Raw genomic sequence first — 27,229 nt, 5'->3', positions numbered from 1 at the left:
CGCCATCCTAAGCATGAGCATCCCACTTATGCGTCTGCTCATGCAAACTTTGACGCACCTTAAGGAGCAGGCGTCTGCAGCCAATGTTGATGAGGAGGAAGAGGAGGAGGGAATCCTTGATGACATTCAGCCATTGTCTGCTCAGGGACCTCTCCTGGACGAGGTGGAGGAAGAAGAGGAGGAGGAGGAGGAGGATGATGGGGATGATTACTTAGGGGAGGAGGATGCATCTCGTGGGGCAAGTGAAAATGTTGGCGTGGCAAGGTCTGGTACAGGGTTTGTGCGTGACTGGAGGGATGTGGATTTGCCAAAAAGTGCTCCTCCACCCAGCACTCGCAGTGCATCATTGACACCGGGAACATTGGCCCACATGTCAGATTATGCCTTGCGGATCCTAAAAAGGGACCCCCGCATTGCCAAAATGATGAACGATGACGACTACTGGTTGGCCAGCATCCTGGATCCACGCTATAAAGGCAAATTACAAAACATCATGCCACAGGAGAACCTTGACCTAATATTGGCTAATAAACAAGCAACTCTGGAAAATCGGTTGCTTGAGGCATTCCCAGCACACAGCAGCGGTGATGGTTCTCACACGAGCCGTACGGGCCGGGGGCAGCTTGGCAGAGGTGTTCGTGGTGCACACAGCAGAAGTGGCATTGGAGACAGGGGTTTCATGACAATGTTGTGGACTGATTTTTCAAATACCGCTCACACAACTGGTAATACTGCATCGATGGAAAGTGACAGGAGACAGCAGTTGTCAACTATGGTTACAAACTACTTTTCCTCCCATATCGATGTTCTCCCACACAGGTCATTCCCCTTTGACTATTGGGCCGCTAAACTGGACACCTGGCCTGAATTGGCCCAATATGCCTTACAGGAGCTCGCTTGCCCAGCTGCAAGTGTGCTATCGGAAAGAGTCTTCAGTGCAGCTGGATCAATCCTGACAGAAAAAAGGACCCGTCTGTCAACCCAAAATGTGGATGATCTAACCTTCATTAAAATGAACCACGCATGGGTTTCCAAGGATTTTGTCCCACCTTCCCCTGATAACACATAGGGTGACAGAAAAATGGCTTGCTTTGGTCCACCTCTTCCTGGTACTTCACCTATTTCGCCTTTTGCATCAGTTGAATGTCCAACATCAACATATGCCACTTTCTAAAACTCCCTAACTGTGCTGCCTCCCCCCCCATGGCCGGGGTCACCACCTAGCGCACGACACCGTGCGAGTGCCGTTGCCCTGGACAGGTGGGTAGGCCGACTCTTGGGCGCGGGCACTGGCACAGGGTCCCTCATAGTGCAATCAAGTGTCTCTGACGGTGGTGGTGCACACCCGCCGTCAGACACACCGCTGTACTATGAGGGGCCCAGTGCCAGTACCGACGCCCACGAGTGGGCCCCCCTTGCTTGGCCAGGGCCCCAGCATTTGCAATCTTTACCTCTCCCTGCTCCTCCGCTGTGTAATCTGGGCCGTCAAATCCATACTGTGCCTGACACCGTCTGAGCCTGCCTCCTGATGTATAGACATATATTTTGAATGTGTACGCTATCCATACATGTTATCCGTGGATACGGTACCCCTTCTAACCTTTGTGCAATGACGTGCAATCCATACTGGGCCTAACACCGTTTGAGCCTGCCTCATGCTGTATAGAAATATATTTTGAATGTGTACGCTATCCATACATGTTATCCGGGGATACGGTACCCCTTCTAACCTTTGTGCAATGACGTGCAATCCATACTGGGCCTAACACCGTCTGAGCCTGCCTCATGCTGTATAGACATATATTTTGAATGTGTACGCTATCCATACATGTTATCCGGGGATACGGTACCCCTTCTAACCTTTGTGCAATGACGTGCAATCCATACTGGGCCTAACACCGTCTGAGCCTGCCTCATGCTGTATAGACATATATTTTGAATGTGTACGCTATCCATACATGTTATCCGGGGATACGGTACCCCTTCTAACCTTTGTGCAATGACGTGCAATCCATACTGGGCCTAACACCGTCTGAGCCTGCCTCATGCTGTATAGACATATATTTTGCATGTGTACGCTATCCATACATGTTATCCAGGGATACGGTACCCTTTCTAACCTTTGTGCAATGACGTGCAATCCATACTGGGCCTAACACCGTCTGAGCCTGCCTCATGCTGTATAGACATATATTTTGAATGTGTACGCTATCCATACATGTTATCCGGGGATACGGTACCCCTTCTAACCTTTGTGCAATGACGTGCAATCCATACTGGGCCTAACACCGTCTGAGCCTGCCTCATGCTGTATAGACATATATTTTGAATGTGTACGCTATCCATACATGTTATCCGGGGATACGGTACCCCTTCTAACCTTTGTGCAATGATGTGCAATCCATACTGGGCCTAACACCGTCTGAGCCTGCTTCATGCTGTATAGACATATATTTTGAATGTGTACGCTATCCATACATGTTATCCAGGGATACGGTACCCTTTCTAACCTTTGTGCAATGACGTGCAATCCATACTGGGCCTAACACAGTCTGAGCCTGCCTCATGCTGTATAGACATATATTTTGAATGTGTACGCTATCCATACATGTTATCCAGGGATACGGTACCCTTTCTAACCTTTGTGCAATGACGTGCAATCCATACTGGGCCTAACACCGTCTAAGCCTGCCTCATGCTGTATAGACATATATTTTGAATGTGTACGCTATCCATACATGTTATCCGGGGATACGGTACCCCTTCTAACCTTTGTGCAATGACGTGCAATCCATACTGGGCCTAACACCGTCTGAGCCTGCCTCATGCTGTATAGACATATATTTTGAATGTGTACGCTATCCATACATGTTATCCGGGGATACGGTACCCCTTCTAACCTTTGTGCAATGACGTGCAATCCATACTGGGCCTAACACCGTCTGAGCCTGCCTCATGCTGTATAGACATATATTTTGAATGTGTACGCTATCCATACATGTTATCCGTGGATACGGTACCCCTTCTAACCTTTGTGCAATGACGTGCAATCCATACTGGGCCTAACACCGTCTGAGCCTGCCTCATTCTGTATAGACATATATTTTGAATGTGTACGCTATCCATACATGTTATCCAGGGATACGGTACCCTTTCTAACCTTTGTGCAATGACGTGCAATCCATACTGGGCCTAACACCGTCTGAGCCTGCCTCATGCTGTATAGACATATATTTTGAATGTGTACGCTATCCATACATGTTATCCAGGGATACGGTACCCTTTCTAACCTTTGTGCAATGACGTGCAATCCATACTGGGCCTAACACCGTCTGAGCCTGCCTCATGCTGTATAGACATATATTTTGAATGTGTACGCTATCCATACATGTTATCCGGGGATACGGTACCCCTTCTAACCTTTGTGCAATGACGTGCAATCCATACTGGGCCTAACACCGTCTGAGCCTGCCTCATGCTGTATAGACATATATTTTGAATGTGTACGCTATCCATACATGTTATCCGTGGATACGGTACCCCTTCTAACCTTTGTGCAATGACGTGCAATCCATACTGGGCATAACACCGTCTGAGCCTGCCTCATGCTGTATAGACATATATTTTGAATGTGTACGCTATCCATACATGTTATCCGGGGATACGGTACCCCTTCTAACCTTTGTGCAATGACGTGCAATCCATACTGGGCCTAACACCGTCTGAGCCTGCCTCATGCTGTATAGACATATATTTTGAATGTGTACGCTATCCATACATGTTATCCAGGGATACGGTACCCTTTCTAACCTTTGTGCAATGACGTGCAATCCATACTGGGCCTAACACCGTCTGAGCCTGCCTCATGCTGTATAGACATATATTTTGAATGTGTACGCTATCCATACATGTTATCCGGGGATACGGTACCCCTTCTAACCTTTGTGCAATGACCTGCAATCCATACTGGGCCTAACACCGTCTGAGCCTGCCTCATGCTGTATAGACATATATTTTGAATGTGTACGCTATCCATACATGTTATCCGGGGATACGGTACCCTTTCTAACCTTTGTGCAATGACGTGCAATCCATACTGGGCCTAACACCGTCTGAGCCTGCCTCATGCTGTATAGACATATATTTTGAATGTGTACGCTATCCATACATGTTATCCGGGGATACGGTACCCCTTCTAACCTTTGTGCAATGACGTGCAATCCATACTGGGCCTAACACCGTCTGAGCCTGCCTCATGCTGTATAGACATATATTTTGAATGTGTACGCTATCCATACATGTTATCCGTGGATACGGTACCCCTTCTAACCTTTGTGCAATGACGTGCAATCCATACTGGGCCTAACACCGTCTGAGCCTGCCTCATGCTGTATAGACATATATTTTGAATGTGTACGCTATCCATACATGTTATCCGGGGATACGGTACCCCTTCTAACCTTTGTGCAATGACGTGCAATCCATACTGGGCCTAACACCGTCTGAGCCTGCCTCATGCTGTATAGACATATATTTTGCATGTGTACGCTATCCATACATGTTATCCGGGGATACGGTACCCTTTCTAACCTTTGTGCAATGACGTGCAATCCATACTGGGCCTAACACCGTCTGAGCCTGCCTCATGCTGTATAGACATATATTTTGAATGTGTACGCTATCCATACATGTTATCCGGGGATACGGTACCCCTTCTAACCTTTGTGCAATGACGTGCAATCCATACTGGGCCTAACACCGTCTGAGCCTGCCTCATGCTGTATAGACATATATTTTGAATGTGTACACTATCCATACATGTTATCCGGGGATACGGTACCCCTTCTAACCTTTGTGCAATGACGTGCAATCCATACTGGGCCTAACACCGTCTGAGCCTGCTTCATGCTGTATAGACATATATTTTGAATGTGTACGCTATCCATACATGTTATCCAGGGATACGGTACCCTTTCTAACCTTTGTGCAATGACGTGCAATCCATACTGGGCCTAACACCGTCTGAGCCTGCCTCATGCTGTATAGACATATATTTTGAATGTGTACGCTATCCATACATGTTATCCGGGGATACGGTACCCTTTCTAACCTTTGTGCAATGACGTGCAATCCATACTGGGCCTAACACCGTCTGAGCCTGCCTCATGCTGTATAGACATATATTTTGAATGTGTACGCTATCCATACATGTTATCCGGGAATACGGTACCCCTTCTAACCTTTGTGCAATGACGTGCAATCCATACTGGGCCTAACACCGTCTGAGCCTGCCTCATGCTGTATAGACATATATTTTGAATGTGTACGCTATCCATACATGTTATCCAAGGATACGGTACCCTTTCTAACCTTTGTGCAATGACGTGCAATCCATACTGGGCCTAACACCGTCTGAGCCTGCCTCATGCTGTATAGACATATATTTTGAATGTGTACGCTATCCATACATGTTATCCGGGGATACGGTACCCCTTCTAACCTTTGTGCAATGACGTGCAATCCATACTGGGCCTAACACCGTCTGAGCCTGCCTCATGCTGTATAGACATATATTTTGAATGTGTACGCTATCCATACATGTTATCCGGGGATACGGTACCCCTTCTAACCTTTGTGCAATGACGTGCAATCCATACTGGGCCTAACACCGTCTGAGCCTGCCTCATGCTGTATAGACATATATTTTGAATGTGTACGCTATCCATACATGTTATCCAGGGATACGGTACCCTTTCTAACCTTTGTGCAATGACATGCAATCCATACTGGGCCTAACACCGTCTGAGCCTGCCTCATGCTGTATAGACATATATTTTGAATGTGTACGCTATCCATACATGTTATCCAGGGATACGGTACCCTTTCTAACCTTTGTGCAATGACGTGCAATCCATACTGGGCCTAACACCGTCTGAGCCTGCCTCATGCTGTATAGACATATATTTTGAATGTGTACGCTATCCATACATGTTATCCGGGGATACGGTACCCCTTCTAACCTTTGTGCAATGACGTGCAATCCATACTGGGCCTAACACCGTCTGAGCCTGCCTCATGCTGTATAGACATATATTTTGAATGTGTACGCTATCCATACATGTTATCCGGGGATACGGTACCCCTTCTAACCTTTGTGCAATGACGTGCAATCCATACTGGGCCTAACACCGTCTGAGCCTGCCTCATGCTGTATAGACATATATTTTGAATGTGTACGCTATCCATACATGTTATCCAGGGATACGGTACCCTTTCTAACCTTTGTGCAATCACGTGCAATCCATACTGGGCGTGAGAACGGCTGGCGAGCTGTTAAGGAAGCTACAGCACCTGTCCAGACAAGTACAGGGATTCCCTAGCGAGGAGACTTATTTGATTGTTTTCTATGTTGGGACAGCAATTTTTGGGGAACACTATACTCTGGAGAATGATAGATGGGGCCCACCATACACTGGAACATTCCAAAGGTGGACATCAGACACTGGAGCAGCATTTACATGGCCCATTATACACTAGAGCATTAGAAATGGGGCCCATTATGTTTGGAGCATTATTTGGGCCCATAAGACAGTGGAGCTTCATCCATGGGGACCAACATATACTGTAGCATTATGTGGAGCTCATCATATACTGTTTCAAACATTATATGGGACCAATGATTTTGTATGGAGAAATAGATGGGCCTCGTCATGAGATGTAAAAAGTGAGGTATTTTTCATTGTACTATACCGCTATTTCTCTGCCGTATCGGAGCATGATGAGTTGTGGTATGTGTTAAAGGGGCGCTCTTTCGCCCAGGGCACATGAAAACCTGCAGCCAGCCCTCCCCCCCCCACAACTTTAGCCAAATAACCCCCATTTTTCAGTGCGTAACTTGTATTATGAAGTTAATTAAGGTTGACAAGCTTAAGTAAGAAGAATTGATGCTTTTGGCATTCAAATGGGCACTGTAGGTATGTTTCCTGTCCTCCTCTCACTGCCGACTTTTATTCCCCATTGACTTACATTGGGTTTCGTGTTTCGGGACGACCCCGACTTTTCCCTATAATCGGACGATCTTGCTCGACCCGACTTTTGGAAAAGTCGGGTTTCACGAAACGAAACGCGACCCTAAAAAAGCAAAAGTCGCTCAACTCTATTAGTTACAATGCCCGGGCAGCGCCGGGCTCTTCAGCTAGTTCTATATATAGGGGAAGCCTGGGGGACATCATACTGTATGTAAGGGAGCTGTGGGCTCATCATACTGTGTATAGTGGAGATGTACATGTGGGAACTTAGGAAACATTATTAATTGTTAAGTGGGCTCTCAGAGTACAGTGACCATTAAAGTTGCATATGGGATATTATTACTTTCTAGGGACAAAATGTGAAGGGCACTAGCACAGGGCAGTAATATTTTCTAGGGGGCAATTTTACCATCTAGAGAACACACAGGAGTCATTATTACTAAGTAAGGAGCCCAGTGGTGACATTACTATGTGGAGCAGTAAGAGGAGCAGTTATTGTACCACACAGCAGGTGCAGTAATAGGGGCACATACAGCAGCGGCGGCTCAGTATTGGGGTATCAGCAGGATGAAAATTGTGCAGGTCGGGGAAAGATGTGGATGGTGCTGGAAATGTGAGAAGTCAGATGTGTCTGTGCTCTAATCTCTGCAGATGAGTCCTGGCTCGAAGAAGTCATCATGTCGGTCTGGGCCAGATGGAAAAGACAAGAAAAGTGAACAATTCCATCTGAAAGAACGTCCTCTGTAAGTCAATATATACAGTATATATATAACTGTACTTTAATCTTAATCTGGAGAGAGAGAGAGAGAGAGAGAGAGAATTTTTCTGTCCGCCAGAAATGATTTCAGGGTTAAATTTCTGCCTGACTTCATTCCTCCGGGCATGCGCACTATAAAAATGCGGATCCTTCAGCACAAAAAACGTTACACGGTCCGTCCAGGCATCTCGGCGGACGCAAAAAAATTGACGGATCCGCAAAAAAACGGATCCAACGGATGGCCATCCGTCAAGATCCGCCGGTAATGCAAATCAATGGGGAAAAAAACGGATCCGCCAAAAAAAATGGCGGATCCGTTTTTTTTGCAAAAACGGCGGATTTTGACTGATGGTCAAAAACGGAAGTGTGAAACAGGCCTAAGCAAAACCAACTCTCACTTTCCGCAAGTTTTTACAGTAATCACTACCTGTCCTGACATGGGACTGGCACCGCATACGGAGCAGGCTGCTCTGCTGACTTTTACAGGGTGATCTTATTATAATGCCAAAAGCTCAACTTCCCTGAAGAGCTTTATAAAGTGTAATGTTGATGACAGAAGCGTTCGGGGCTGGATCAGGAGCGGCTTTGTTACACTGAGACATTGTTTGAAGGGATCTCAATAGGAGAGAACATGAGACACTCTACATAGTAACTGTATCCTAAGAGACAGGCACACGCCGGCCTAGAGACAGCAACAGGGCGGAGGAGCAGACAGACAACTAATGTGACTGCAGAGATCACAGTGAGAGACAGATCACAGTGAGACGGTAAGAAGACAAGAAATATCTAATATATGGTGATGAAAGATCCACTAATCCTAGATCTGCAGAGGTCAGATTCACCTCATATCTATGTATCTCATCTCTCCCCACCTGATATCTATGTATTTCATCTCTCCACTTCATATCTATGTATTTCATCTCTCCACCTCATATCTATGTATCTCTCATCTCTCCCCACCTGATATCTATATGTATCTCCCATCTCTCTCCACCTCATATCTATGTATCTCTCATCTCTCCCCACCTGATATCTATGTATTTCATCTCTCCACTTCATATCTATGTATTTCATCTCTCCACCTCATATCTATGTATCTCTCATCTCTCCCCACCTGATATCTATATGTATCTCCCATCTCTCTCCACCTCATATCTATGTATCTCTCATCTCTCCCCACCTGATATCTATATGTATCTCCCATCTCTCTCCACCTCATATCTATGTATCTCTCATCTCTCCCCACCTGATATCTATATGTATCTCCCATCTCTCTCCACCTCATATCTATGTATCTCTCATCTCTCCACCTGATATCTATGTATCTCCCATCTCTCTCCACCTCATATCTATGTATCTCATTTCTCACCACCTGATATATATATGTATCATCTCTCCACCTGATATCTATGTATGTTTCATCTCTCTCCACCTCATATCTACGTATCTCCCATCTCTCTCCACCTCATATCTATGTATCTCATTTCTCACCACCTGATATATATATGTATCATCTCTCCACCTGATATCTATGTATCTCCCATCTCTCTCCACCTCATATCTATGTATCTCTTGGTGAGCGTTACTTCCAGTCGCGCAGACCAGAAGTGACCACGGTTATCTGATTATATTTGCGGCGTATTATTGTAATTATGGGTATGAGGGTTATTGCCAGGCAAGCGGCATTGGTTTATGGTTGACATCTAGATCATAATCTGTGACGCGGCCTATACAGCTTGCGATATAACTATGGCTATATTAATATTTGTAGTAGTTTATCATTAGGGCTTTTTCAGTTCTGCCCCTTGTAGCTGCAATATATTGCTGGCAGTCCCTATGTCTATCCGTTTTCGTGTTAGCTGTCTCTTCCTGGATTTGCGCGGTTAATGAGTGACTGTGAGCAATGAGTGTATCTGTACTCTCCTACTTCCCCAGTTTTGGCAGTATGGTTTTAATGAATTTGCTTCAATAAAAATTATATTTTTATACACACAAATAATTGCCTTGTGATCATCCTTTTTCCTATGGTTCTATGAGGTACCGGCAGACGCGGAGGGTCCTCTTCAATCCTCTTCCATGCACCTCCACATTGTGTGAATGTCATCGTACCCGGGGGAATCCCTTTCATTATTCCTAGCTAGGGATTCCCTTGATCAAGAAGACTCTCCACACAGGTAGGGATCTCGGCAAAGGGGAGAGAAGCGATTTTTCTTTTTTGATGAGCAAACTCCAAACATTGCCTGTTTTGGGTCGGTGTGGTTGAACCCGAGCAGGCAATGTTCGATACGAAACCTGAACTTTCCAGATCGGGTTTGCTCATCACTAGATATAGTATGATATGTAATGGATGACAAAAAGAAGCCATTAAGTGTAACACCACTAGTACATGACAGTAAAATGATGGTCACTTGTCTTAGATCAGGGGTGTCAAACTCATATTCACCAAGGGCCACACCAATTTAATGGTTGTCCCCAAAGGGTCGTTTGTTACTGAAAGACCAGATGCACACAATCGAGTCCCATCCAGAACATGCATTTCTCTGCACAGAGCAGTGCATGCCCCTGTATAAGGCATGTCACGGTGGATCAGCTCTTTAACAGGCGCTGTCACATCTTCCCTGGATCTCACTGAAATCATGGAGAGCTATGGCTGCAGCTTCCAGTCACTTGTCCTTGTCATTGGTGCTGAAAGCTGCTGATAAACAGCTGGTTCAATGCAGAAAACAACTGGACCCTATTCTTGGCCTAATCTGAGGAATGGGCATCAACAGAAAAAGGGATCCTGAAGTGAGAATACCACTTTTATCTGCTGCCCCATTCTTTGGTGTACTGGCAGAGTGTTCTGTGGGGGCTAATCCCAAAACCCCCCTTCTGAAGACCTGATAAAGAGTTTCTGTAGAAGTTGGTTAACCACCACTTTAGTTCAGCAAAGCCAATATCTCAGTTCTGCAGATGGTTGGTGGGATTAACCCTGTAGTCAGTTAACAGTCCCCCTACTTTCATACATAGCCTGCATTAAAGGGGTATTCTCATGCCGAACAGCAAAATAAGGCAGCATGCTTTCAGCAATCATGTTGTGGTAAGCATGCTGCCGATCTTCCCCTCCTGGTACTTACCTAGAGGTCTTCTGCTCATCTTTGCCTGATCTTCTCCTGACTGTGTGGGTTGGCGATCGCCATGCTGGATCCGGAGGCCACCACGAGTCCTCTCCTTCTTCCCAGCGTCCTCTTCTTCTGCTTGATCTCATCGCGGCACTGCGCATGCGCAGCAGTGTTTTTGTGACAGGAGAGGCATCCTGGCCCCTGGATTGACTGATGAATGGGGCAGGAGTGACGTCATGTCAGTGATCGGCCAGGAGACATTCGGCCTCACTGCCGCGGCATTCTTCATGCTTCATGTATCAGTGATCCAGGCAAGATGAAAAGACAGCCAGAAGCAGGAGAAGACGTCACGGGGAACCACTAGACTGCACTCCGGGACCCAAGGAGCTGCAGCTGCGACAGGTAAGTATGTCAGTTTTTTGTGTTCTAGGGTGATAATACTCCTTTAAGGCCAGCCAATAGAGCTACTGAAAAGGCAGCCACAAGAATCCCCAGCAATTGGGGTCCTGTATATTTTACCCCCAGGTATGTTCAGCCCAAGATGTTTTGTTCCCTGTATGTTGACCCCAAAAGCTGAGGGTGAAACACCTGGGGTCAAAATGCTACGGGCAAAAGATCAGATGGTGACACTTGCAGAGACAAAATGCTGTAGGTGAAACATCCAGGGGCAAACTGCTGGGGGCGAAAAATCCAGGCGCGAAACATCCAGGAGCAAAACATCGGGGGGCGAACTGCTGGGGGCAAAACATCCAGGGGCGAACTGCTGGGGGCGAAACATCCGGTGGCGAACTGCTGGGGGCGAAAACATCCGGGGGCAAACTGCTGGGGGCGAAACATCCAGGGGCGAAAAATCCGGGAGCGAACTGCTGGGGGCGAAACAACCGGGGGCGAACTGCTGGGGGTGAAACATCCAGTGGCGAACTGCTGGGGGCAAAACATCCGGGGATGAACTGTTGGCGGCGAAACATCCGGGCGTGGACTGCTGGGGGCGAAACGTGCAGGGGCGAAACCTCCTGGGGGCCAAATGCTGGGGACGAAATGTGCGGGGGCGAAATGTACCCGGGGGCGAACTGCTGGGGGCGAAACATCCAAATCCCGTATCTCTCATCTCTCTCCACCTCATATCCATGTATCTCATCTCTCTCTACCTCAAATCTATATATCTCCCATCTCTCTCCACCTCATATCTATGTACCTCTCATCTCTCTCCACCTCATATTTATGTATCTATGTATCTCTCTCCACCTCATATATATGTATCTCCCATCTCTCTCCACCTCATATCTATGTATCCCCCATCTCTCTCAACCCCATATCTATGTATCTCTTATCTCATATGTACACACGTGGTCAAAATTGCTGGTACCCCTTGTTTAATGACAGAAAAAGCCATAATGGTGACAGAAATAACTTGAATCTGACAAAAATAATAGTAACTACAAAGTTTATGAAAATGAACAAATTTAAGTCAGACATTGCTTTTCAACCATGCTTTCACGGGATTTAAAAAATAAAACTCATGAAATAGGCCTGAACAAAAATGATGGTACCCTTAACTTAATATTTTGTTGCACAACCTTTTTGGGAAATCACTGTAATCAAACGACTCCTGTAGCTCTCAGGCCAGAGTCACACTACCGTAGAATAAGATCGAGTGATAGGCGATAAAAAAAAAAAAAAAAAAAAAAAAAAAAAAAAATCGCATAGCACTCGGACCAATGTTAATCTATGGGCCAGCTCCTTTTTTCTCTCGCACGTTTTATGCATGCTAGAGAAATCGCAGCATGCTGCGATTGTTCGCATATCTCGGCCGAGACTTGCCAATGCGAGTCTATAGGTGCGAGAAAAAAATGGATTACACACGGACCATGCGTCTGACTTGCGACAAATATGCACTGGTGTCCTTTAGAAAAGCCGACAATTCAGTGTGCGATACAGTAAAATCACACTGACAAGTTTAATAAAGAATAGAAAGAATAGATATATACACATAGAATACATATATATATAGTACAGACCCCAAACACACCTCCAGGCTGTGAAAGGGCTATTTGACCTAGAAGGAGAGTGATGGGGTGCTACGCCAGGTGACCTGGCCTCCACAGTCACCAGACCTGAACCCAATCGAGATGGTTTGGGGTGAGCTGGACCGCAGAGTGAAGGCAAAAGGGCCAACAAGTGCTCAGCATCTCTGGGAACTCCTTCAAGACTGTTGGAAGACCATTTCCGGTGACTACCTCTTGAAGCTCATCAAGAGAATGCCAAGAGTGTGCAAAGCAGTAATCAAAGCAAAAGGTGGCTACTTTGAAGAACCTAGAATATAAGACATACAGTATTTTCAGTTGTTTCACAATTTTTTGTTAATTAAATAATTCCACATGTGTTATTTCATAGTTTTGATGCCTTAAGAGTGAATCTACAATTTTCATAGTCATGAAAATAAAGAAAACTCTTTGAATGAGGTGTGTCCACCTCATGTCAGCTGGGGACTCTGCGCAGCCTCCCTGATTACCGCTGACGTTACTGAGGCTGCGTGGAGTCCCCGGCTGACCTGAGGTGAACTCTGGAGCATGGGAAAAATATCAGAAACTTTCCCACGCTAATGAGTTCATCTCCAGTCAGCCAGGGCGCCTGCGCATACATGATTTCATTCTACAGTGGTTTACCCATTAATTTAACACCTACATGTCCCAAATTTTACACACATAAAATAATTTAATTATTAGGCAAATACATATAAAAAACTAAATGAAATGAAATGGTTTACGGTATGTAAACCATGTGTCATTTCATGTCGGGTTCTGTAATGATGTTACAGAAGCCGGCAATTGATTTAGCAGCTATTATGCTATGTAGAACTCTATGAACTATAAAAGAAAAAAAAAAAATATATATATGTGTATCAATGACTTGTATATACAGTATATATATATATATATTCTATGTGTATATATCTATTCTTTCGTTTGTGTTTGAACCTGTCATTGGGATCCATTATATGTCCATTTTGCAAGCCGGCGAGAAAATCTCGTCATACGGATGCCATACGAATGTCACACGGATGCTTAGATGCGAGAAAAGTGCATCCTCGCATTTAAAATGGATTACATACGGATCAATATACAGAAAACAGTTGTGAGATTATCGCATGACAAAATCGGACAGATTTTTTTAAATGTTGCATCTGACTCCGGCCTCAATGAGACAGATACTTTGTTCCACTCCTCGAGAGCAAACTGCTCCAGTTGTCTCGTGTTTGAAGGTTGCCTTTTCCAGATGGCATGTTTCAGCTCTTTCCAAAGATGCTCAATAGCATTTAGGTCAGGGCTCATAGAAGAACATTTCAGATTAGTCCAATGTTTTCCTCTTAGCCATTCTTGGTTGTTTTTAGCAGTGTGTTTTGGGTCCTGTTGCAAGACCCATGACCTGCGACAGAGACCAAGCTTTCTGACACTGGTAAATAGCAAAAAAGAGGAAAAAATATTCAGCCTACCGTACATCAGTGTCCATATAGTCCATAAGCGGTCTGATGCCAGGAGATGTCCAGTGCGGTTCAACTGGCGCTATAAATCCAAAGGAAAAAAGAGGGGGTCTCCAGCACCAAAATTAGTGAAAAAAAGATAAAACTCACATTTATTAGGAAGGTTTTAAAATCATATTAATAAGCCACCACGACAGGCAAGGCTACCTTACGCGTTTCAAACAGATATGACATGTCCTTAAGGGGGTTTTACACATAGCGATATCGCTGTAACATCACCGATTTTGTGACGTTATAGCAATATCGCCAGCGATATCGCTATGTGTGATACTTACCTCCGACCGGTTCCCCCGCTGTCCATCGCTGATTGCGCGAGAACGTCCGGCTCCATTTCTCGTCGGCCGCTTCCTGCTGGCGCCGACGAGCGACACGTGGAGGCGGGCGGGAGGACATCAGGATCACTGTGTGTGAAAGGTAAGTATCGTCTGCTGTATCGCTGCTGCATCGCTGTGAGGTCTGCCTGTGTGACAGCTCACTAGCGATCATTTAGCGATGCACCAGCGATCCTGACCGGGTCGGATCGCTGGTGCATCGCTAAATGTAAAGGGGCTTTAGTCATAGGTATATCTTATAAAAACTAGGAAGCTTAAATAAATGAGGAGGCTGCAGAGTGAACACCCAGTTTCAGGTAATTAATTAGCTCCACCCTATTCAGACCTAAGCAATTAAGGGTGGTTTCACATTAGCGCTTTTTAAGCGCACGCACGGCCTTGGGTAGCTCCGCCCCCGAGCTGGCTCTCTGCCCGGCGTGCCCGCCCCTTGCTTGTAGCGCCGCCTCCTAGCGCACAGCGGCGCCTGCGATCGGCGCACCCTATCTTTAGCATAGGGTGCGCAGATCGTGCGCTAGTTGCGCTTTGACCTGCGCTGCGCACTTTTGACGGTGCGCCGTGCGCGCCAAAATCAAACTTTTCGGATTTTGGCGCGCACGGCGCACCGTCAAAAGTGCGCAGCGCAGGTCAAAGCGCAACTAGCGCACGGCCTGCGCACGATCTGCGCACCCTATGCTAAAGATAGCCGGAGGCGGAGCTACCCCCGGCCGTGCGTGCGCTTAAAAAGCGCTAATGTGAAACCACCCTTATGCTGCTAAACAAAGCTAACATAAATAAGAAATATATGTTTGCAGACATAAATGAATACATGCAAAAACAGCAATAAACCATAAATCACAATAGACGTAAATAAATAAGTATTGCAAAAAAAAAAAAAAAAAACATATTACATTATATATTGCAAATCTGATCTATAATTTAAACCTTTCGGTGCACGAGCATCAAGAAGCAGGATCCATTTAGCCTCAGCTGATAATAGTGCAGCAAACCAATCACCACCTCGCTCGCTGTTAATTCTCTCTATGCCCCGCACTGACAACGTAGACAAATCACCGCCATGTACTTCTAGGAAGTGTTTTGATAAACCAGCGCTAGGTCTTTTATTGCTATAGCGATCAGTAGTCTCCACAGGGGCAGAAGCAGCAGAAATATGTTCAGCTAATCGTTTCTTTAACTTACGTGATGTACAACCAACATAATATTTGCTGCATGCTTCACAGCTAGCTAAATACACTACATAAGTTGTTGAACAGTTTATAAATGTTTTTATCTTATAAATTTTACCATTATTATCCGAAAACTCTTTACAATTAGCCATATACCTGCACAGATTACATCTGGAGCAGGGGCGGATCTACCGCCCCAGCAGCCGGTACATTGCATGGGGGCCCCAGGGGAGTGGGGGCCCCTCCAACCTCCAGCACCGCATGGCTAATTATGCATGCAAATTAGCCATGTGGACTTGTGGAGCAAGTGCTGCAGAGCCAGCAAGGAGGAGAGGAGAGCAGCCCCCCTGCAGGAGGCAACGGGAGGGGTCTGACTCCTCCTGAGGCTGCGTGCTAGCGTGGCCCAGTGCAGAGGAGCCAGCCCTGAGGGCTGAGCCGAGCAGAGGTGAGAGATCATCAGCGATCAGCCAGCAGCCCAGCGTCAGTGCCGTGGGGGAGGAGAAGAGGGAAGACTGGTGCGAGTGGACTGAGACCATCAGCGACCAGCCAGCAGCATCAGTGCCATGGGGGAGGAGAGGAGGGAAGACAGACTGTCAGACTGTCACTCACACTGCCGGCCCTGACTGTGGCGCTGGCCAGACGGTGGCTGCAGTTCAGCCGCAGGTCAGCGTGACTGTGGGGGGGCTATATACCATGCTGGGCTGTATTATACCATGCTGGGGGAGCTATATACCATGCTGGACTGTATCATACCATGCTGGGGGGGCTATATACCATGCTGGTCTGTATCATACCATGCTGGGGGGGCTATATACCATGCTGGGGGGGTTATATACCATGCTGGGCTGTATTATACCATACTGGGGGGTGCTATATACCATGCTGGGCTGTATTATACCATGCTGGGGGGGCTATATACCATGCTGGGCCGTATCATACCATGCTGGGGGGACTATATACCATGCTGGACTGTGGGGCCATGCTGGGGGGGCTGTATACCATGCTGGGGGGGCTATATACCATGCTGGGCTGTATTATACCATACCGGGGGGGCTATATACCATGCTGGGCTGTATTATACCATGCTGTGGGGGGCTATATACCATGCTGGGCTGTATTATATTATGCTGGGGGGGCTATATACCATGCTGGGCTGTATTATACCATGCTGGGGGCTATATACCATGCTGGGCTGTATTATACCATGCTGGGGGGGCTATATACCATGCTGGGTTGCATTATAACATGCTGGACTGTATTATACCATGCTGGGGGGGCTATATACCATGCTGGGCTGTATTATACCATGCTGGGGGGCTATATACCATGCTGGGCTGTATTATACCATTCTGGGGGCTATATACCATGCTGGGCTGTATTATACCATGGTGGGCTATATACCATGGTGGGCTGGGCTGTATACCATGTGGTGCTGGGCTATATACTATGCGGCTTTTATATACCTGTATTATATTCTATTTGGGGCTACGTTATATTCTATAGGGGGGCTGTATTATATTTATTATATTCTATGGGGGCTGCATTATACTATATGAGGAGGGCTACATTGTATTCTATGGAGGGGATACATTATACTATTTAAGAGGCTGCATTATATCCTATGAGGGGGTTGCCATATATTCTATGGAGGGGCTGCATTATACTATATGGCTTTCTCAAATCCCCACAGAAAAGTCCAAGTCCCCGTCCTTTTCCATGACAGGAAAGTGCTCTGGCCGGGGTTTAGGGAACGGAGCGTTGTTGGACTGGGACAAACTCTGCCCCTGGATTCGGGCCATCTCCAGCTGGTACTGTCTCTCCTCCCGCTCTGCCTCTCGCTGGGCTTGGGCCTCTCGGTGGTATTGCTGGATCAGCTGCAGACATCTCTCCTGATCGTCTGCGGGGAGCTGTTCCAAGGCCAGCCGCATGTGGGGTCCACTCTGCCCTGGTTGCAAGTAGGGCCAACATTCAGCGGTTGGATCTCCGCAGCAGCACCACCTGCGCTTGAGCTGGCTTCTAGGTCACCAGGGCTCTGGTGATGGACTGACTCTGCAGCACATTGCATCAGTGCAGCAACCAGCTGGGCCTTGGTTTTGACCGTGGAGTCAATCTGCTTCAATGTGCAAAGGGCTATATGAGTGTCCTTGGACTGCTGCTTTTACCAGACCTCTCCCAGCGTAGCCATAATTGCCAAACAAAAGATAGGACAGAAAAACGAAGAGAAGGGGAGGGGATAGATGCTATATACACAGTATTGTCTCAGAACTAATAAACACTGAGTTTGTTCTCCAAAACGTTTTGCGCAGGGTCCTCGCAAGAACCGTGTAAATTTTTAGTGAGAGGAATGATTGCTCAAACTAGGTCATTAATGCTCTATGATACCACCACTCTGCCACAAATATGTCATGAACTGGGGATGTGAGGTTGCACCCCAGTTGTCATGGATTTATTATATCCCACCAATGGTCAAAAATTAACTATTTAGTAGTGGTCGTGGGTCATATACCCACTCACAACTTTTGTTTCCACCATCAGTTCTGGTTTTGGAACTTGCAGCTCTCTGGTGTCACCTGTACCGTCAAGGTCAGTCAGGGAACTACACCTAGGAGAAGTACTCACCAGAAAGGCTGCCTTGCCGTGTACTGGCTATTGGGCACTCTGCCGTGAGGGAGGTATGTATATCCCCAGTCTCAGGCAGGAGATACACAAACAAAACCTCCGTTCCATCACTGCCAGAGTCTCCCCAACACCGCAGAACACTTTGCTGCCACCAGCTCCTCGATCTATTTCAAAATCCATATCGGGTCAGGAGCCAACCCACACTTAGCGGAATTTTTTAGCGCAGGGAACGTGGTGGTACGTTATTGAGCAAGGAAAACGAAAGTAGGAAATTTTAAAGATTTACTTCAGAAAGTATAGGCAGTGTTTACAGAAATAGAAAAAATGTTACAAAAGAGACAATGTACAATATATACAGACAATTACAAAATAAAATGGATCAAAATATGAAACTTAAATCTCAGACAATGGCACGCCATGTGGAGGAGGGGTGCCTTCCCAAGGGAAAATGGTCTATCAGCACAGCTTCCTAGCTGGCACCCCAGGCGAATGACGACTTCCTGATCGAGCATCCTAGTCTTATGTCTTTTTCCTGGCTGAACTCAATGGGTGGGCAAAGCTAGGGAATGTACTCCCCTTTTGAAAGTTACTAGAAAACTTATGAGTGCCATAACTCTGGCTGCAAGGCTCACAGCATGTTGACAGAAGCATCATGTTATCTCTTGCGAATTTATCTTTCCATCGACGCCAAACATGGCAAATGTATTACTGGGAGGCAAGTACTCATTTCTCGAATTCTGGTGAGCGTGGAGGTCCAAAAATGCTGAGGTGAACAGCTTTAATGATGCAGATCTCAAAAATATAAGTTTCCTGCTTCTATGATTATTCTGTGTTATTATATTCGCATTTGAATAGATAAAGGAACATGTGCTTCTAACCTTTTACTTCCGGCTTGAGCCAGCCATACCAGGGTCTCACAAAACTGGTGTAGCTAGAGGGAGGGGGAAAGAGAATGCAGCTGTGAGGGGGGGATGCAGCATAAGGAGTTCAGTGTTAACTGCACAACCTAATGGGGGATGGGGCAGCATGTCAAACCTAGTACATGCAGTGGAAAGTTCTGGAGGTGTAAATCGAAACCATGGAAAATGGTTCATATTTTACTGACAGCGGCCTCCATGTTTCACAGTAGGGACAGTGTTCTTTTCTTGATATGCTTCATTTTCCTTCTGTGAACATAGAGCTGATGTGCCTTACCAAAAAGTTCCATTTTTGTCTCATCTGTCCATAGGACATTCTCCCAGAAGCTTTGTGGCTTGTCAACATCTAGTTTGTCAAATTCCAGTCTGGCTTTTTTATGATTTTTTTTTTCAACAATAGTGTCCTCCTTGGTCATCTCCCAAGAAGTCCACTTTGGCTCATACGACAGATGGTGCGATCTGACACTGATGTTCCTCGAGCTTGAAGTTCACCTTTAATCTGTTTAGAAGTTTTTCTGGGCTCTTTTGTTGCCAGTAGTATTATCCGTCTCTGATTTCTCATCAATTTTCCTCCTGCGGCCACATCCACAGTCCCATGGAGCTTAAATTTCGGAATAATATGTGCAACTGTAGTCACAGGAACATCAAGCTGCTTGGAGATGGTCTTATAACTTTTACCTTTAACATGTTTGTCTATAATTTTCTTTCTAATCTCCTGAGACTAGAGATGAGTGACTTTGCATTTTTTCGGGTCGAGTCGGGTTTCACGAAACCCGACTTTCTCAAAAGTCGGGTCGAACGAAATCGGCCGATTATCGTGAAAAGTCGAAGGCCGACTGAATCACGAAACCCAATGCAAGTCAATGGGGAAGAAAAGTCGGGAGTGAGTGGAGGACAGGAAACACACCTACAGTGCCCATTTTAATGCCAAAAACATCAATTCTTATTACTTAAGCTTGTCAACCTTAATTTACTTTATAATAATAGTTAGGCATTGAAAACTGGGGGTTATTTGGCTAAAGTTGTGGGGGGGGGGTAGGGCTGGCTTCAGATTTTCATGGGCCCTGGGCCAAAGAGTGTCACTGGGCTCTTTTAACACATGCCACAATTCATGATCTTCTGATACGGCAGGGAAATAGCGGTATAGTACAATGAAAAATACTTCACTTCTTACATCTCATGACTGATATCCATTTTAAATTCTCCAATAGCTCCAAAAACGGACAGTATATTACTCCATACAGTATTATGGCCACCGCATAGTGCGCTATACAGAGTAATGAGGCCCATATATTTCTCCATACAGAATCATTGGTCCCATATAATGTTCCATACAGTATATGATGAGCTCCACATAATGCTACAGTATATGTTGGTCCCCATGGATGAAGCTCCACTGTATTATGGGCCCAAATAATGCTCCATATATAATGGGCCGCATTTCTAATGCTCCAGTGCATAATGGGCCCTGTAAATTCTGCTCCAGTGTCTGATGTCCACCTTTGGACTGCTGCAGTGTATGGTGGGCCCCATATATCATTCTCCAGAGTATAGTGCTCCCCAAAAATAGCTGTCCCAACATTGAAAACAATTAAATAAGTCTCCTCGCTAGGGAATCTCTGTACTAGTCTGGACTCCTCGTTGTCCCCATCTTCCATCTCACTGCACTTGGACTGTTTAGGCAGAGGGCGTACAGACGTGATGTCATCGCGCTCTCTGACCAGAATGTCACTGTCAGGAAATGCGGAAGACGTCACAGCGGTGGAGCAGGGAGAGGTAAGTATTTCAACTTTTCAAGTGCTGTGATCCTGAGCAAGCAGGGGGGGCCCACTCATTGGCGACGGCACTGGCACAGGGCCCCTCATAGTACGCCGGTGTGTCTGACGGTGGGTGTGCACCCCCACCGTCAGAGACACTAGATTGTACTATGAGGGACCTTGTGCCAGTGCCGTTGCCAAACAGTGTGCCCACCCACCTGTTCAGGGCAACGGCACTCGCACGGGTGCGTGTGCCAGGTGGTGACCCCGGCCCTGTGGGGGGAGGCAGCCCAGTTAGGGAGGTGGAAAAATTGGCATATGTTGATGTTGGACATTCAGCAGCTGCAAATGGAGTAATTGGAGAAGTCCGCGGAAGAGGAGGATAAAAACAAGCCATTTTTCTGGCAACTTACGTGTCTGCAGGGGAGGGTGCGACAAAATCCTTTGAAACCCATGCATGGTTCATTTTAATGAAGGTTAGATCATCAACATTTTGGGTCGACAGACGGGTCCTTTTTTCTGTCAGGATTGATCCAGCAGCACTGAAGACTCATTCAGATAACACACTAGCAGCAGGGAGAGTGAGCTCCTGTAAGGCATATTGTGCCAATTCAGGCCAGGTGTCAAGTTTACTGGCCCAGTAGTCAAAGGGGAATGACCGGTGAGGTAGAACATCGATATAGGAGGAGAAGTAGTTTGTTACCATAGTTGACAACTGCTGTCTCCTGTCACTTTCGATCGATGCAGTATTACCAGTCGTGTGAGTGGTACTTGAAAAATCAGTCCACAACATGGTCATGAAACCCGTGTCCAATGCCACTTCGGCTGTGTGCACCAAGAACACCTCTTTCATGTTGCCCCCTACGGCTTGTTGGAAAAACATCACCGCCGCTGTGTGCTGGGAATGCCTCAAACAAACGGTTTACCAGAGTTGCTTGTTTGTTAGCCAATATTAGCTCTAGGTTCTCCTTTGGCATGATGTTTTGGAATTTGCCTTTATAGCGTGGATCCAGGATGCTGGCCAACCAGTAGTCGTCATCGTTCATCATTTTGGCAATGCAGGGGTCCCTTTTTAGGATCTGCAAGTCATAATCAGACATGTGGGCCAATGTTCCAGGTGTCAATGATGCACTGCGAGTGCTGGGTGCAGGAGCACTTTCTGGCAAATCCACATCCCTCCAGTCATGCACAAACCCTGTACCTGACCTTGCCGCGCCAACATTTTTTCATGCCCCCTGAGAAGCATCCTCCTCCCCAAAATAATCATCCCCATCATCCTCCTCTTCGTCCTCCACCTCGTCCACAAGACTTCCCTGAGCAGACAATGGCTGACTGTCATCAAGGCTTCCCTCCTCCTCTTCCTCCTTGGCTGCAGACGCCTGCTCCTTAATGTGCGTCAAAGTTTGCATGAGCAGACACATAAGTGGGATGCTCATGCTTATGATGGCGTCGTCTGCGCTTACCAGCTGTGTGCATTCCTCAAAACACTGAAGGACTTTACAGAGGTCTTTCAGCTTCGACCACTGCACACCAGACAACTCCATGTCTGCCTGGAAACTGCCTGCCCATGTATCCTCCCACAAATTAATTACAGCCTGCCTCTGTTCGCACAGCCTCTGAACCATGTGCAGGGTGGAGTTCCACCTTGTTGCAACGTCGATAATTAGGCGGTGCTTGGGAAGGTGGAGCCATCGCTGCAGCTTCTGCATACGACTGGAGTGTACGGGTGACCGGCGGATGTGCGAGCACAGTCTTCGCACCTTATGGAGCAGGGGTGTTAACTCTGGATAATTATTGAGGAAGCACTGCACCACCAGGTTCAAGGTGTGAGCCAGGCAAGGTATGTGTCTGAGTTTTGAAAGGGCTATGGCTGCCACAAAATTCCGGCCGTTATAACTAACTACCTTGCCTGCCTCAAGATGTAGACTGCCCAGCCATGACTCAGTTTGTCGCTGCAATTTGTCGGCCAGTACCTCCGGGGTGTGTTTGTTGTCTCCCAAACACATCATCTTCAACACAGCCTGCTGACGCTTACCACTAGCTGTTCGATAGTGGGACACCTCGTGTGTAACACTGGCAGCTGCGGATGGAGTGCTCGTGCGACTGCGCTCCGTGGACAAGCTTTCGCTTCTGGAGGAGGAGGGTCAAACGCCTACAGCCAACTGTTTCCTATACCGTGGGCTAGGCAGCACTGTCCCACCGCCGCTGTCCCCTGTGGACCCTGCATCCACCACATTAACCCAGTGCGCAGTGATGGACACGTAACAGCCCAGGCCATGCCTACTGGACCATGCATCTGTTGTGAGGTGCACCTTTCCACTCACTGATTGCTTGAGTGCATGGACAATGCGGTCTTTCACATGCACGTGGAGGGCTGGGATGGCTTTTCGCGAAAAGAAGTGCCGACTGGGTAGGTCATAGCGTGGTACTGCGTAGGCCATGAGCTCGCGGAAAGCTTTGTTTTCAACCAACCGGTAGGGAATCATCTCTAACGAGATTAGTTTGGCAATCTGGGTGTTCAAAGCCAGTGTACGCAGATGAGTACTTTCTTGTCCTACTCAGAGTCTCTGGTAGGGTGAGCTGGACTTGAGAGCTGCATATGGTGGAACTAGCGGTGGACATGGCGGACTGAGAGAGGGTTGATGATGGTGATGGAGTTGGTGTTCTTTCTGATTACCTAGATTCAGTCTTTCGTAGCAATAACATTGTGATTCCATGACTGCTTTGCCCTTGCGACGACACCTCGACATTTGCTGCTGGTGGTGTGCTAACCGGTGGGCTTACAGTGGGGGAAGCGATGTAGCATTGCTGACTACCTTCATTCGGAGCAGGTGCACATGTGGTAAGTGAGGTTTGGTAGTCCGTCCATGCTTGCAAGTGCATGGTGGTTAAATGTCTAAGCATGCAACTGTATTCAAATTTCTCAGATTTTTCCCTCGGTTAAAGGTCTTTGCGCACTTCTTACAGATAACTTTTGCCTGATCATTAGGATTTTGTTCAAAAAAGTGCCACACTGCACTCTTCCTACTATGGAAGACATTTTGAGACCTTGCACGCTGTGCTAATTTGACCGTCTGGCCAAGCTGTCGTGCAACTCTTTTGGTTTTTGTAACACGTTTTTGGACTGCTACGGTCCTGCCCGATAACAGCTGTTGCGATGTCGTTGCCTGCTGCGGATCCTCCTCCTCCACTTCTGAGCTATTGGCAGCAGCACCCTCTTCCACCAATGGATGACAATCTGGGTCAACAACTGGGTCATCCATCACCTCCTCTTCAATTTCATGTGCACCTTCCTCTGTGTCACCGTGTAAGGTGGTATAGTATGCGGGAAGGGGCACCTGAGTTTCATCAGGGTCTGATTCTGCCTCAGTACACTGCGAGGACAATGTAGTGCTCTGAGTGAATGTACCAGCAGAATCATCTAGCAGTGGCTGTGCATCAGTGCACTCCATGTCAGATTCATCTTGGACTAGCAAATTCACGATTTGACTTGCTAACCCAGGCATGGTATGTGAAAAGAGCTCAATGGAGTAATCGGCCACATCCTTCACTTTTGGTAGGGGTGAAGGACACAAGGAAAGGTGTTGTTCCTGACCAGGAACCTCCAATGACGACTCAGTGCTTTTATTTTTTGAAACTTCAGAAGAGGAGGCGAGAGAGCTGGAGACCGTGTCAGCAATGTAAGCCAAAACTTGTTCCTGAAGCTCCGGCTTTAAAAGTGGTTTACCTACTCCCAGAAAAGAGAACCTTCGAGGCCTTGTGGAGCCAGACGATGACGCAGGCTCAACACCTCCTGCCTTAGGTGCTATTGTGCTTTTGCCACTACCAACAGATGCAACACCACCACCACCATCGGGACCAGCTGGCAACCCCCGACCACTTCCATGGCGTCTTCCACCATACTTGCTCATTTTTGTGAAAATGTACCCAAAATACCACCAGCTATATGGTACTGTAAAACAAGGTAGAAGGTGTATCTACTATTGGTGAGAATTTGAATCTCACTAGAGATTTGAGGACGCTGAACTATTGTCTCTGGCCCAGTAGAGATTACACCTCAATGTAACAGGCTGAAATTGGATGGTGAATGACAAGGTGGAGGGTGTCTATAGGATTGGTGAGAATTTGAATCTCACTATAGATTTGAGGACGCAGAACTATTGTCTCTGGCCCAGTATAGATTACACCTCAATGTAACAGGCTGAAATTGGATGGTGTATGACAAGATGGAGGGTGTCTATAGGATTGGTGAGATTTTGAATCTCACTATAGATTTGAGGACGCTGAACTATTGTCTCAGGCCCAGTAGAGATTACACCTCAATGTAACAGGCCGAAATTGGATGGTGAATGACAAGGTGGAGGGTGTCTATAGGATTGGTGCAAACAGCAATGCAGCTATCAGGGAGCCTTATAAGGCAGCCTAATAACCAACAGAGCTGATGCACAAAAATAGAGACTCCTCTGTCACTGCACACAAAGTGTTGTGTTGTAAGTGGAAATCGCTAACAGCAGAAGCAGTTTTTTGGTTCTTCTTCCCTGCCTAACGCTCTCCCTACAGAATCATCATCAGCAGCAGCAGCTCTCCCTATGCTAAGATCGGCATAAGTAAGATGGCGGTCGGCGTTCACGCCCTTTTATAGTCCCTGTGATGCCACACAAAGCCAGACAATCACTTGCATGCCCTTCTCAAAGATGGTGGTGACCGATGCCTATGTCATCGCGTTGCCCACAGTGTGCATCCTCCATCATTGGCTGAAAAAGGGCGCTGGAAGCATCTTTTGAAACATGACTTTGGCGCTCTGGTCGCCGACCTCGTGGCCGACCTCACGCTATGGTGACTTCAGCGAAAGTCGGCAACCTTCATAGGAATATTCTTAGACGACAACCAAACCATACCACCCACTTTAAACCGCGGACCAATGGTCCTATGCCGGTTGGAAAATCGCTGGGCCTTTTCCTGAGAGAGTGACAACTTATCCACCACTTGGTCCCATATCTGCTGCAATCTCTCAACCACAGTGTCCACACCTGGGCAAGACGAAGATTCCACTTGCCCTGAAGAGAATCGAGGATGAAACCCAAAATTACAGAAAAAGGGTGACATCAAAGTGGCAGAACTAGCACTATTGTTCAGTGCGAATTCGGCCAAGGGCAAAAATGAGACCCAATCATCCTGATCAGCAGATATAAAACATCTCAAGACTCCAAGGTCTGGTTTGTTCTCTCAGTCTGTCCATTGGTCTGGGGATGAAACGCGGAGGAGAAGGATAACTGAATTCCCAGATTGGAACAAAAGGCTTTCCAGAATCTGGAAACAAACTGGACTCCTCTGTCGGACACAATGTTCTCAGGAATCCCATGTAACCGAACCACCTGTTGTAAAAACAAGGGCACCAACTCAGCGGAAGATGGCAATTTTGGGAGTGGTACAAGATGGACCATCTTCGAAAATCTATCACAAATCACCCAGATAACAGTCATTCTCTGAGAGACAGGAAGATCAGAAATAAAATCCATTGAGATATGGGTCCATGGCCTCTTGGGCACCGGCAGGGGCATCAGCAATCCACTAGAACGAGAACAGGGTTTAGATCGAGAACAAGTTCCACCGGACTGTTCAAAATTCCTAACGTCACGAGATAAGGCAGGCCACCAAAAAGACCGACTCACCAAATCTCTGGTACCAAAAATACCTGGATGATAAGCCAATGCGGAGCAATGAATTTCAGACATCACTCTCTTTCTCCACTGGTCAGGAACGTACAATTTTCCCATAGGGCAACGCTCAGGTTTATCCTCCTGAAATTCCTCCAGGGCGTGTCTCAAATCGGGCGAAATGGCAGAAAGAACTACCCCCTCACCTAAGATGGTAGTAGGCTCGGTCACATTAAGAGAATCGGCAAAGAAACTCCTAGAAAGGGTGTCTGCCTTAACATTCTTAGTGCCCGGGAGAAGAAGAGACCACAAAATTAAAGCGCGTGAAAAACAAGGCCCATCTAGCCTGCCTAGGAT

At 46.8% G+C, this 27,229-nt stretch overlaps 1 protein-coding gene across 4 annotated transcripts in view; it reads left to right on the top strand.

Moving 5' to 3' along the window:
- Window positions 1-27,229, top strand: part of TEKTL1 (tektin like 1) — a 67,753-nt gene that overhangs the window by 10,735 nt on the left and 29,789 nt on the right. Inside the window, exon 1 of one of the 4 annotated variants that reach the window (XM_073561303.1) lies at window positions 8,380-8,552. The exons of 1 other annotated variant lie outside the window; for it this stretch is intronic. The gene's annotated coding sequence lies outside the window, so the exon portion shown is untranslated. Of the gene's footprint in view, window positions 1-8,379; window positions 8,553-16,315; window positions 16,368-16,503; window positions 16,586-27,229 lie in introns of those variants that run through there. 2 more of the 4 variants (XM_073561306.1, XM_073561307.1) reach the window with 2 other exon arrangements.

Source organism: Dendrobates tinctorius, unplaced genomic scaffold (genome assembly GCF_039654945.1).
Source record: "Dendrobates tinctorius isolate UK_male_01 unplaced genomic scaffold, ASM3965494v1 ptg000315l, whole genome shotgun sequence".
Classification (NCBI taxonomy): domain Eukaryota; kingdom Metazoa; phylum Chordata; class Amphibia; order Anura; family Dendrobatidae; genus Dendrobates; species Dendrobates tinctorius.
Note: the sequence above shows the minus strand (reverse complement) of the source record. Positions and strands in the feature narration are given on the sequence as shown.